Source organism: Aedes albopictus, chromosome 3 (assembly GCF_035046485.1).
Source record: "Aedes albopictus strain Foshan chromosome 3, AalbF5, whole genome shotgun sequence".
In the NCBI taxonomy this organism is placed as follows: Eukaryota; Metazoa; Arthropoda; class Insecta; order Diptera; family Culicidae; genus Aedes; species Aedes albopictus.
In genome coordinates this window covers 380,731,588-380,744,022 of record NC_085138.1, presented here as the reverse complement: position 1 = coordinate 380,744,022, position 12,435 = coordinate 380,731,588, and the positions used below count along the sequence as shown (strand labels likewise).

The 12,435-nt window shown below is 38.7% G+C and overlaps 1 protein-coding gene and 1 long non-coding RNA gene across 4 annotated transcripts in view; one reads left to right on the top strand and one right to left on the bottom strand.

Annotated features, from left to right (window-relative positions):
• LOC109399098 (glucose-6-phosphate 1-dehydrogenase) overlaps nt 1-12,435 on the top strand; it is a 92,057-nt gene that overhangs the window by 49,326 nt on the left and 30,296 nt on the right. The gene's annotated exons all lie outside the window — the stretch shown is intronic.
• LOC134289640 (uncharacterized) lies at nt 4,136-8,669 on the bottom strand. The gene is made up of 2 exons (XR_009998595.1): nt 8,285-8,669; nt 4,136-4,493 (listed from the first exon to the last, which is right to left on the bottom strand). It is a non-coding gene; the product is annotated as an uncharacterized LOC134289640 (long non-coding RNA).

The following is a 12,435-nucleotide window of genomic DNA, read 5'->3' as shown; positions in this document are numbered from 1 at the left end:
CGCGCGCTGAAGGGTTAATGCACTTTAGATTTCGTCTGAAATTCTTCCAGGGATTTCTCCGGAAATTCCACTAGTGCTTCCTTCGGAAATTTTCCAGATTTCTTTTAAAAAAAATGCATGGATTGCTTCGAAAATTCCTGCTGGGTTTCTTCATGAGATTCGTCTAAGAATTTCCACAAAAAATCTTCTGGACAGTTTTATACTCACCCACTCACTTCAGAAAATCCTTTAGGAATATATAAAGTTTTTCATAGAAAAAAAAAACTTCCGAAAATTCTTTACGGCATTCCTTTGGGGATTGCAAAGAAATTTCTGTGTGAATTTCAGTCAGGATTTTTTTTTTCAAAAATTCCTCCATGAATTCAGAAATTTCACTAGAAATTTTATAAGAAATTTTCTAAAAGAGTTTGAATAGAACAACTTGTATAGATTGATTGAAAAAATATTTCGTGATTTTTTTCTGAAATTCCTCATGGGATCGCTTCAAAATCTTCCTGGCTTCTTTCTAGAGATTTGTGTAATAATTCCTCCAAAAATTAGATGTTTTTCAGAATATTCTTTTTGAAAATCTTTCAGAAATTCTTCCGGGAGTAGAGGTGTGCGCCGCCGCGCCACGCCGACGCCGCCGCCGATTCTCGGTTCACGCCGCCGCCGCCGATTATTTTTCGGCGCGCCGCCGCTTACGCCGCCGAACTCCAATTTTCTACGCCGATCTCAAAAACGCATTGATAATAGTTATTTATGCAACAAATTGCAAAATGATGATTTTTTTCAGCACGAGTAGTACATTTATCCAACGAGTTTCGCCGAATTGATATATTTCATTACAATATTTCAAGCAATTCATTGGAGTCATCTGCATAGCATTTGTAAGGTCGTTTTCAGCGGTGGTCAATTTTTTTGGTCCAAATTTATAACAGTTGTAAAAAAATGAAAGAGTTTGTCCTTTGAATTAAATCGAGTTCACAAAGATACCGGCTGATGAGTGAAGAAAGAATCTGGGGATTCCGAAGATTTAATAAAATGCTAGTGATTCTGGAAAAATGTTTTTGTCGTGTTCATCTCCAGAAGAGATGTAATTTCTCCAGCAACTCTTTTGAGGATTCTTCCAGCAGTTTCGCCAAGAATTTCGCTAAGAGTTCCTTCGGGAACTCTAAAAGGCCCTTCGGGAAATTCGAGGGTTTCCTCCGTGACATCCTCTAGTTTCACTGGGACTTTTTGTAGTACTTCCTCTAGAAATTCCTCTAAGAATAATTCCGTGTATTCTTTAAGGAGATCCTCCAGGAATTCATCTAGAAGTCTAGAAGTTTTCCCTGGGAATTCCTTTAGGAGATCATCAGCCAATGCCTCTAGGAGCATCTCCAGGAATTCCTCCACGAGTTCTTCAACGAGTTCATCCAAGAATTCCTTAACAAATTTCTACGGGAATTCAATTAAGAGTTCATAGAAATTGCAATGCAAAGACCAGAAGTTTCCTCCGATAATTCCTCTAGAAGTTTCTCTTGTAATTTCTCTAGGAGTTTTTCCGGGGATTCTTCTGGGAGTTCTGTAGCAGTTCCTCCTGGAATTCTTCCAGAAGTTTCTTTAAGAGTTCTTCCGGAAATTTTTCCAGAAGTTTCTCCGAACATTCCTCTAGAAGTTCCTGTGGGAATTTCTCTAGGATTTTCTCTAGGAATTCTTTCGGCAATTCCTCTATGAGGTCCTTCGAGGATACCTTATCGATTTTTCTGAGAATTACACAAAGAGTTTCACCGTGACTTTCTCTAATAGTTCTTCCGGGAATTCCTCTAGAAGTTCTTCCGGGAATTCGAATATCTTCGGAAACACCTTGCGGGTTTACCAGGAAGAAGTTCCCCAGGCAATTTCACTACAAGTTGCTCTTTAAGTTTTTTTCTAGAACTTGGACTGGGTATGCCAGGAGTTCCTTTAAGAATTCTCCCGAAAGTTCCTCTAGTCTAGAAGTTCTTCCGGAAATTCCTCTAAAGTTCCGGGAATACATCTAGGTGTTTCCCCGAACGTTCCCCTAGGAGTTCTCCCAGGAATTTCTCTAGAAGCATCTAGAAGTATTTGTGTCCGGGAATTTCTCTACGAGTTCTTCCGGGAATTTCTTCACGAATTTCTTGAGAATTCTTTTAGGAGTTCCATCGGGAGTTGCTCTAGAAATCCGGCTGGGAATTCCTCAAGAAATTCTTCCGGGAAATCCATTAAGAGTTCATCCGGGAACTCATCTATTGATGAATACTTCTGGTAATTTCTCTACGCGTTGCTCCTTGAATTCCTTTTCGAATGTCTTCGGCCATTTCTCTAGGAGTTCCTCCGAAAACTCCTCCGGCAACTATTTTACTAGTTGCTCTAGACATATTTCTGGGATTTGCACAAGGAATGCCCAGAATTTCCTCCGAGAATTCATCTATAACTTTCACCGGTAATTCCCCTAAGCATTCCTTCGGAAATTCCTGTAAGAGTTTCTCCGACAATTCTCTAAGAGTTCTTCTAAGATTTGTTTCCGGAATTCTTCCAGGAGTTTTCTCAAACGTCCCTCTAAAAGTTCATCCGGGAATTCCTTTAGGTGTACCTAGAGGAATGCCTCTACGAGTTCCTCCGAGGCATAATTCTACCGGGAATTCCTCTAGAATTTCTTCTGAAAATTCCTTTAGAAGGTCATTCTGGATATTTTTTTGGGCAGGTGATGATTCACCATAACAATCAATTATTTCAATAAATTAAAAAAAAACATATGAAAAAAAAAATAACTTACACTATTAAATTACACTATTACTATGCCATTGCATCTTCAACATGATGAGTTACTTAAAAATAAAACACTGATATTGATTTACGGAGTTTACAAAAAAAAATATATGGCCACGCCGTTTCACGCCGCCGCCGCCGCCGCCGAAAATTCATTCGGCGTCACGCCGACCACGCCGCCGCCGCCGGCCAAAAAAGTGCAAAACGCCGCCGCCGACAGATTTAAAATCGGCGCACACCTCTATCCGGGAGGTTTTCAGAAAAAAAAATCCAATAATTTCTTTACGTATACGAATACATTCTTTCAAAAACTCTTCTGTGGATTCATTCCGAAATTCTCTTCATGGATTGTTCTGAAAGCTCCACTAGGAATTCCTTCAGAAATTGCAAACATAATTCCGTGAATCTATATGGCATCTCAGCTAATGTTGGCTTCCCCCTAGGCTTCCCCGGTTTTGGTATTCAAACGGGGCCGGATCACAACGTCCGAGGCCATACAGTCCCGGTCGCTAAGTCGCGTTTTTTTGCGAAATAATGTCCAAAAGTTTGGATGCGTCATAATATCCTATGTGCCTTCTTTCCTTGGACTTCGTGGCGTATCATCACGTTCGGACGTTATGCCCCGGAAAAATGCGCCATAAAGCCCTGGGACATTATGGCCTCGGACGTTATGATACTGCGCCTATTCAAACATCAGCATGCCTTGCTTTCCGCCGCGTAGCCAACAAATGTAAGCTTGACCATCTTCATTTGAAATTTCTTCTGCTTCTGTTGGGGCTTCAGGTATCAGTGTCGGCTCCAGAGACACGTTCTCCTCCATTTGGGAAATTTGTGCCATCACCATGAACACGAGCCTATTCATCATTTACCTGACGGAGAAGGGAAGGAAAAAGGATAGGACAGGGGAAAGGACAGGTAAGGGAATAGGATCGTCATACACGCAAAAGCGTACCACAATGGGTTCACATAGCGTCCTGAAAAGGACACTGTAATAACGCATAAGCGTACCACAATGGGTTCAAACAGCGCCCTGAGAAGGGCACTGCGATAACGCATAAAGCGTAAAAAGAGCCTATAGCTCTTTACCACAACGGGTCAAGAACAACAGAACGTCCTGAAGATTCAGGTTTCTGAAGTCAGTTTCACTTAATTAGTGTTTTCCGAGTACTCGGAAACGCAGTTGCGCAAAAACTGGAAAGTTACATATTAAATGATACGAAGTTCCATAATCGAATTCACAGCTATCACAGGCAAATAAATCAGCTTACTGAATATTCGCCATATGAAAACTGAGTCGGCAGTGGCCAGTCAATGCTTTGACCAGCATGCTGCAATTCTGCTTTGACAGTGTGAGAATCTTTCTCTGTAATGATTATTCAACAACTGTATTCATTATTTGCATATACTTTATTACCGATACTTCAATATTACATACAATGATTCACACTCCAGACAACAATAAAAACATGTCCACATATGACAGATACTCAATGTAAACATACACGCTAAACGTAATAGAGTAATACAATAATTTATTATGTGCATACCACAAGGTACCACATCTCGTTTTTTTCTCCAGATCCGCAGCAGGGCCACTCCACGTTGTTTTCGCTTATAGTCTCCTCAGTTTATGAACGTCTCGCTTCAGTCTCACATCAGAATTAGTAGTACAGTCATCCATTTGGTCATCCATCTCTGCTCGGCATTTTGGTAAATTACTTGGCCGTTACTTATGGTTGTACCTAAAAAGAAATATTATTTTGACCCAAGTATTTTCCCAAATCCCAAAATATTTTTAATACTGAGTGTCAAGCTAAATATTACCTTTGCTGATGAATTAATTGAATTGCTTTCCTCTTCTCAAATGTTTTCAATGACAGCTAGCATGCAAACATTGTATATTGCCCACTGATTTTTTTTGACATGTCCTTTCATAGAAGAATCTCATACAAAAGGTATGTATATTCAGATAGTTATTCAGACATTTTTTTAACTAATATGTCGGAGCACTGCACGAATGTTACAGTGGAAATATTATCAATATCCATTAACTTGTTTTCGATCCAAACTGTCCAAGTGTCATACAAACACTATTTCATTTTATGTTTTTTTTAGCGAACTTCGCTGGAACTCGTTTCTTATTCAGAATATATTCAGAAGTTTGGCTTTACAGATTTTATTTTCTAAATATCGAAGGGATTGATACTTTTTATTAAATCAAATCAGGATTTCGAAAAACGTCCAAAGCAATATTTGTAATACTAGTTTTAGCTAGTAATTTGAAAACTTAAAAAAAATATCCTGTTTTTGAATTATATTTAATACATATTGTTCACAAAACTCGCACCCGCACTAGCGCACCGGTTGCTGGTATTGCGCATCATTAGGCTACTTAAGAGCTGAAATTAACACTAATCTGAATCGAGTTGCTATGTTTATAAGTCGGCTATAGATCAATTTTCGCACCGCCAGTCACTTCGGCTTCCAACCGAAAACGTAATGATAGTAGCCAATTATTATATACAAAGCAATTTTCTCCAGATAACAAAATAAATCGATCTTATTGGAGCACTTTTCGACGGTTCACTTATATAGGTGTCCACGTTTTTAGGAATCATGTTTCCGATAATTTCGGAATTCTCATGATTTACCATTTACCTTTCAAACTGAATGAGTTTATTTTTACGGTTTGGTCGTTCAATAGGTTTACATTCTACGATACATATTTTCCCGCATTAACTGGTGATTCGTGCTTAATCAAACCTATTTTAACATTACAAAACCAAAAATTTGTTCCTTTGATGTCGCTCTTTTGGGTTCTGAACTGTAGGACTTATTTTCATGGTGTACCTCCAAAATATTGCAAAAGCCCCTCAACATGTTATGTTCTCACTCTAGATAACTAATGAAGCTATTTCAACAAGCCTTTTCCAAATTATTCGCATTTAATGTACCGTCAAAATTTAGAACTTTTTATCTTTAAGTAACTCTGATTTTCTACATATGCTCATCATATTGATAATATTCTCAGTTCGTTGGATCGGACTAGAATATTTTGCATTATTGCAAAGCCCACTCATCTGTCTATCATATCACTTATTTCACATCTTTTCGATGAAATACATCCTCATTTTTTTTTTTTTGTTAACGCTTACAAGTCTGACGTAGTGCACAATGACCGTGATTGTCTGTGTCATTATGGCCCTTACGCTTGCCTCTACGATTCAATTCTATATACTGAAACTATTTAAAGCACATTTTTATTCAAATTTTCAATGAACTTATTAACACAAATATCACTTACATGTGCACACATTTTTATTGGTAAAAATCGATGGATTTAATATATAAATTTTATTTGTACACACGTACTCGTTTTCAACGCTGGATCACCCATAAAATCGATGGACCTTATATAAACTATGTGTATCTACACATGAAAGGGGTTATCTATGACAAATTGCAAAAATCTATGTGTGCGACACATGCATACAATATTTGCAGTTTTTTTCAGTGTATGAAATCTAATAATTCAAACAAGGTAACATGTTAGTAAATGGCACCTGTTTGCATTAATAAGCTCGACTGAAAAACAAACCTCATAATCCAGCTTTCATTAGATTTATCTATTCCTGTAGTTACAGAAATGATTATCTTTTATTATTCCAATATCTTGTGCTTTTGATATACTGTACGTTATTCTCCTCAATAATAGTTTCAATACTTCTTCAACTGATCAAAATTTGTCTCTTCCTGTAAGGAAATTATTGTGCAGAATTTGTTGTTGAGCGTACTGCTGTACCTTGTTCTCTAACTTGTACCACAGTTCTTGGCAAGATGGCCCACTCATTAGCAAAAATGGCACTATATCCAGTGTTAGGCAATCATAAGTCAAAATACTCCTCCTGACCACACCCGATTCATTTTATATTCAAAGACTTCAGAAGTGATTACTCAAGAACTCACTGTACTTGAATCGCATAAACATTTAGTGGCATTCAATAGGTTATAAAGCGCTTTTTACTCGTATTCCTGAGACTTCTAGTTAAGCCGAAAAGTTTCATTTTTTTATTGTTCGATTTTTTTTTAAATATCCAATTCACTAGCCATTTGACTGGCATGATACTTAACAGGTTAGTGGTTAGCAACTGCTCTGAACATGTCGTCTAGCTTCAACGAATGCTTTAACTGTCATTTTGACTTCCAATCTTGCAAACTACCAAGACAGTTTAATTACTCTCACACATTGATGTTAATTATCTTGAAGTTACATTTCAAGTCTTGTAAGAGAGGACAAAGCATTAGTTAAATCATGTCTTCATGTTAATTTGGTTTCAAGGGCCAACCCTTTTTACGTCTCGTAGACTTATTATACTTTACTGAGCAATGATAACTTCAATATATATCACCTGAGGTGGGTCCACAACAATCTCAGTATCTGCTCAGTTATATTCGCATTTGGAACATATTCAAATACTATTCGTTCCTAACGCTCAGCCTAAAGTTTAGTTTTGTCTTTCGCCTTCTCAGCTGCCACTTAATTGGTGTGAAATTTCATTTTTAATAATTCAATTTAACTATAAATCCCAGATTCGAGTTCAAGAGAAATCGCTCAAGAAACTTCTAGAACGATTCCTGGCAGAAACTTTCTACGATGACTGCCATTTGAACTGTCATTTCTTCGCAACTGCGTACTGCGATCGAAGAAAACGCGGTTTCTTGAGCGATTCAGCCAAGGAATTTCCCATGCATCAAGATAGGCCGAGAAATTCCTTCTGATCTGCAAACAGCCCTTAAATCTGCGTTGGCTGGTAATCTGTTTCTTACGAAATTTACGACACTGTTGCAATTTTAGTACTTTAATTTTTAATAACACAATTCGCCTTATACGGCTCTACAAAGAATCGACTGTATCTGCCTTGCAGGTCTTACCGCCTTTAACGGCATTTCCACCTTCAACGGTTTTTTTTTCGCCTTCAACAGCTTTTCACTCTCCGACGGATCTTTCCGCCATCGACAGTTTTTCGCCTTAATCGGCTTTTCTGCCTATAACATTTTTCCTGCTTTCGAAAAGTCTTTCCGCCTTCAACGGCTTTTCTGTCTGTAATCCTTTCCGCCTTTTACGGCTATTTCAAGAATGTCGCCTTCATTAGCTTTTATCGCCTTCATTGGCTTTCATCGCCTTCACTGGCTTTTAACAGCAACGGCAAAATTTGATTTCAAAATATTGTTTCACCTCTACGCCTTCCTCGGCCATCCGGTTAACAAATCAATACTTCATTCATCATTCAGCATTTAAGTCTAGATTTAGGACAACAACCCCATTCAACGAGTATCAATATCACAATCAACAAAACTTAGATTTTCTTCACAGTTCTTTATTTCTTTATCTGACAATAGTGATTGTCATCGATTTGATGAACTATACAATACCGATCACCATCAAAATCTCTCACAGGTTGATCATTGTCATTATTCGAAGGTACAAATAGATTGTTTGATTTATATTGAACAGTTAGTACACAATATTTACCTTTTTGATTCCAATGTTGAAATTCAATCACAAGTCATCACCTGGAGGTCATCACCACTCTGCATGCACCACACACACCACTCATCTCTTTCTTTTTCCAAAGACAACACTTCCCGAACCAAAATTAAACTAATTTCACATGCACTGTTCACCGTTCTCGTCGCCAATGTGAGAATCTTTCTCTGTAATGATTATTCAACAACTGTATTCATTATTTGCATATACTTTATTACCGATACTTCAATATTACATACAATGATTCACACTCCAGACAACAATAAAAACATGTCCACATATGACAGATACTCAATGTAAACATACACGCTAAACGTAATAGAGTAATACAATAATTTATTATGTGCATACCACAAGGTACCACAGACAGATTTGTTAGATACTTCGCCACCCCTAGAGATGGCTCAGTACAATACAATTTGGTTTGACGACATGACTCCTAACTATTCCAGTATTGTCTGTGTTGAGTGGCAGCCCAGGTGTGAATCTGAAGCTTTACCCAACACTTGGATACCGGAATAGCTGGCTCACTGCCTATGAAGTCATGTGATGCTCCAGTGCGAGCTAACTCATCAGCCAATTCATTTCCAGCGATGGAAGAATAGCCAGATACCCATACAAGCCAGATACCCATTAACAGCGTTTGCTGAATTCAGCTCCTCGATTTGAGTTCGACAAGCGATAACTATCTTCGACCTGGAGTTGGCCGAATCAAGTGCTTTAATAGCAGCCTGGCTATCTGAACAGAAGTATATTACCAAGTATATTACTTTGCCCATTACGTGATGCTGAAGTGCTGATTGCACTCTGCACATAAGAGCAAAGATTTCGGCCTGAAAAACGGTGCAGTATCTACCAAATGAATAAGACTGATGCAGCCTTAGCTCACAAGAATAAACACCAGCACCTGCTCGACCTCCGAGAAGGGAGCCATCAGTGTAACATACGATGCCGTCTGAAATAGGGTGGGGCGGGGCAAGATGGGTCGCGGGGCAAGATGGGTCAGTGCCATTTTCGGGCGCATTACTCATGATTTGATTATGTTTATAATTTTGTTAGATGACCAGCATGAATATACAAAAGTTTGGGGCATTGATTGAAAAATTATTCACTCTCATTGGAAATAAAAAATAAAATGGTTTTTAGCCATTTTTCTTATGCGATACATTCCATATAATCTCCATATAAACGGTCGCGGGGCAAGATGGGTCACCTTCAATTTTGAACGTATTTTTGGAGCATTCAAAAGTTATTTATTTTTTATTACAAGACTATCTCATAAATGACTTCAATCAAGCGGAATGAACGCTCAAAATTATTACATAAAATTATGATATTTTTTTAGTAAAAACATCGATTTTCAAGTCGCCTTAGAACCACTCAAATCGTAAAGTTTTTTATATTCCAAATAAATTTATAAAATGTTTACTAGTAGCTCTTGTTTACTCAGTATGGATATGGAGCATATATGAATGCGGAACAAATCTTATATTTTGACGTTTTTCGTTGAGAAAATGTGAATTACTTAAAAGGTGACCCATCTTGCCCCGCCCTTTTTTCACGGCGTAAAAACGATCACTTTTTAAAACTGCTTGTTTAACATCATATTTTGTATTTAATGAACTTTTTATCGACTTTTAGCATAGCTAACTAGTGTATTAAAGAGTAGCGGACGAATACAAACCAATACGATTTGTATTTACAAAGTTATGGTAATCCATCCTTAGGTGACCCATCTTGCCCCGCCCCACCCTACTTCTCTCCAGATTACGAGATGTCCACCCTTCCCTGGAAGGGAATTTCGTGGGAAATGTCCTATATGGAAAATTACAAGCAATTGTAAGATCACTTGGAGCAAGGACAACTTTGTCGCAATTCACCAAAAGTGGAAACAACGAGGTGTGTGTTGAACTGAGGTTCACAGGAGTTTCCTCTAGTAAACCGAGTACCCATAGACGGTAAGTGCAAGAAAGTGCTTTTTGTTTGAGATGAATGTGTAGTGGGGCAACGTCAAAGAGAACTTCGAGCGCTGCCGTAGGAGTTGAAGAGAACGCTCCAGACATCGCCATTAAGCACATCCTTTGGAGATGGCCTAATTTTGATTGGACCGTTCTCACTTCGCCCTTTTGCCACCACACAAGACATCCATAGGCAAATATTGAACGAACAACAGTTGTGTAAATTCATTGGATATACTTGGGTTTAAGACCCCAAGTTGTACCAAAGGTTCGCCGGCATTGCCCGAAGGCCATACAAGCTTTCTTGATTCTGAACTCAACATGAGGTGTCCAGGAAAGCTTGGAATCAAGAATGACTTCAACGTACTTTACCTGTTCAGTCACATTGATTTCAGAATCAAAGAGACGTAAAGGTCGAACACCATTACCTACGGTTTCGCTTTTCCGTGAAAAGATCAATAGATGTTTTACTCGGAGACACCACCATCAACTACTTGAAGGGCGCTTTGCATCAGGTCGAAAAGGGTGCTGATGCACATACCAACTAACAATGTAAGGTAGTCATCGGCAAAACCATAAGTAGGAAAACCGCTATTGTTAGGTTTCCTCAATAGCGTATCTGCCGCGAGATTTCACAAAAGCGGTGACAAGACTCCCCCTTGGGGCCATCCATAAACACTCAGTTTCATTAGTTTCGCTGCTAGACGCAATGCCGAGAAGAGACCTATCGGTTTTTGAGCCAAATTGCAATTGGAAATCGATATCTAAGTAAACACCCAAAGAAGATTGCTTTTGAGACAATTTTGAGCGAATGCCTTCTCGATATCGTAAGAAACCTTGTGTAAAAGAGCCACAGTAGACTTACCAGATTGGAAGGTATGTTGGTTCACATGAAGAGGGACGTTGGCCAGACGAACATCACGGATGTGATGATCCACAATTCCACGTTCTAAGCATTTCAGAAGAAAAGAACTGATAGGTCTGAAACTCTTTGCTTCTTCATACGGCGCACGACTCACATTCGGAATAAACTTTACAGTAATATCCCGCCAGAATTTGCGAATATACCCTGTAGCAAAACTGCAAACAAGTAGTTTTTTCAAAACATGTTTGAAATAATCAAACCCTTTCTGAAGCAAAATAGGATATATCCCATCTGCTCCAGGGGATTTGAAAGGAACAAAGCTTTTTAGTGCCCACTCAATCGATTCTATAGTTACAATACTCCGCGCTGCTTCGTCAAAGAGCTTCACCTTCACCATTTCAAGCGTGAATTCTTCTTTATTGCGAGCTTCTAAGGCCGTCGTCAAGGGGTTGAACGAGTTCGGTAGCCCGCAAAGGATGAAGGCAACGTTCAGACATTCTTGCATCGGGGACTCGATGTTCTCCAGCCATACTTTTTCCAACGCGGTGATTTGTGATCTGCTTCAAGAGAGCCACTTTTTGTCCTAGCAAAATCTTGTTGTGATGCTACTTCAACGCTACCCATGTCGATTTCCCCGTTGTTTTATCTTGATCTAGAATGATGCAGTACTAGATCTCCTCCAGAGATAGCTGTATTGTAGCCATTGCCTTCTCGTTACCATTCATCCAGACTTCGGTTATCGAATTCGGGGCTATCCCTGGGTCAACAAACTTCCATAGTTGCTCCCGTCTCAGCAGCGATTGAACCACAAACGACCACGGCTGCTATTTAGTTGGAATGGTTGAGCCGCGGGATTCTTCCCCACTCCAGTTGTTCAGCTATCGCGAATAGAGACACGTCTGGTCTCAAAGGATAAAAAACAGGAAATGAAAATTTTATTTATTCAGAATTATAAGATTAGGTATACACCTCGCTACGCCTATGTTAGCGAGGCATGTAACGTATCATAGACGTTATTGACCATGGTCACGTTGCTTCTCACAAACCTTCTTTCAGAAAGTTTCAGAGGATTCTTTAGGAAGAATTCTTATCTGTTTTCTCTTGCATGTTTTAAAAAGACTTTTTTACATTCGTTTATATTTTTTCACAAATTCTTCAAAAGATTTCTTCAGAAACTCATCTAGATATTTCACCAGATACTTCGAAAAACCCTCCATAGATTTCTTTAGTTATTTTTTCATTGATTCGCTTTGAAAAATTCTCCATGTATTCTAAAGGAATGCTTCAGAAACTCCTCCAAAGATCGTTTTTAA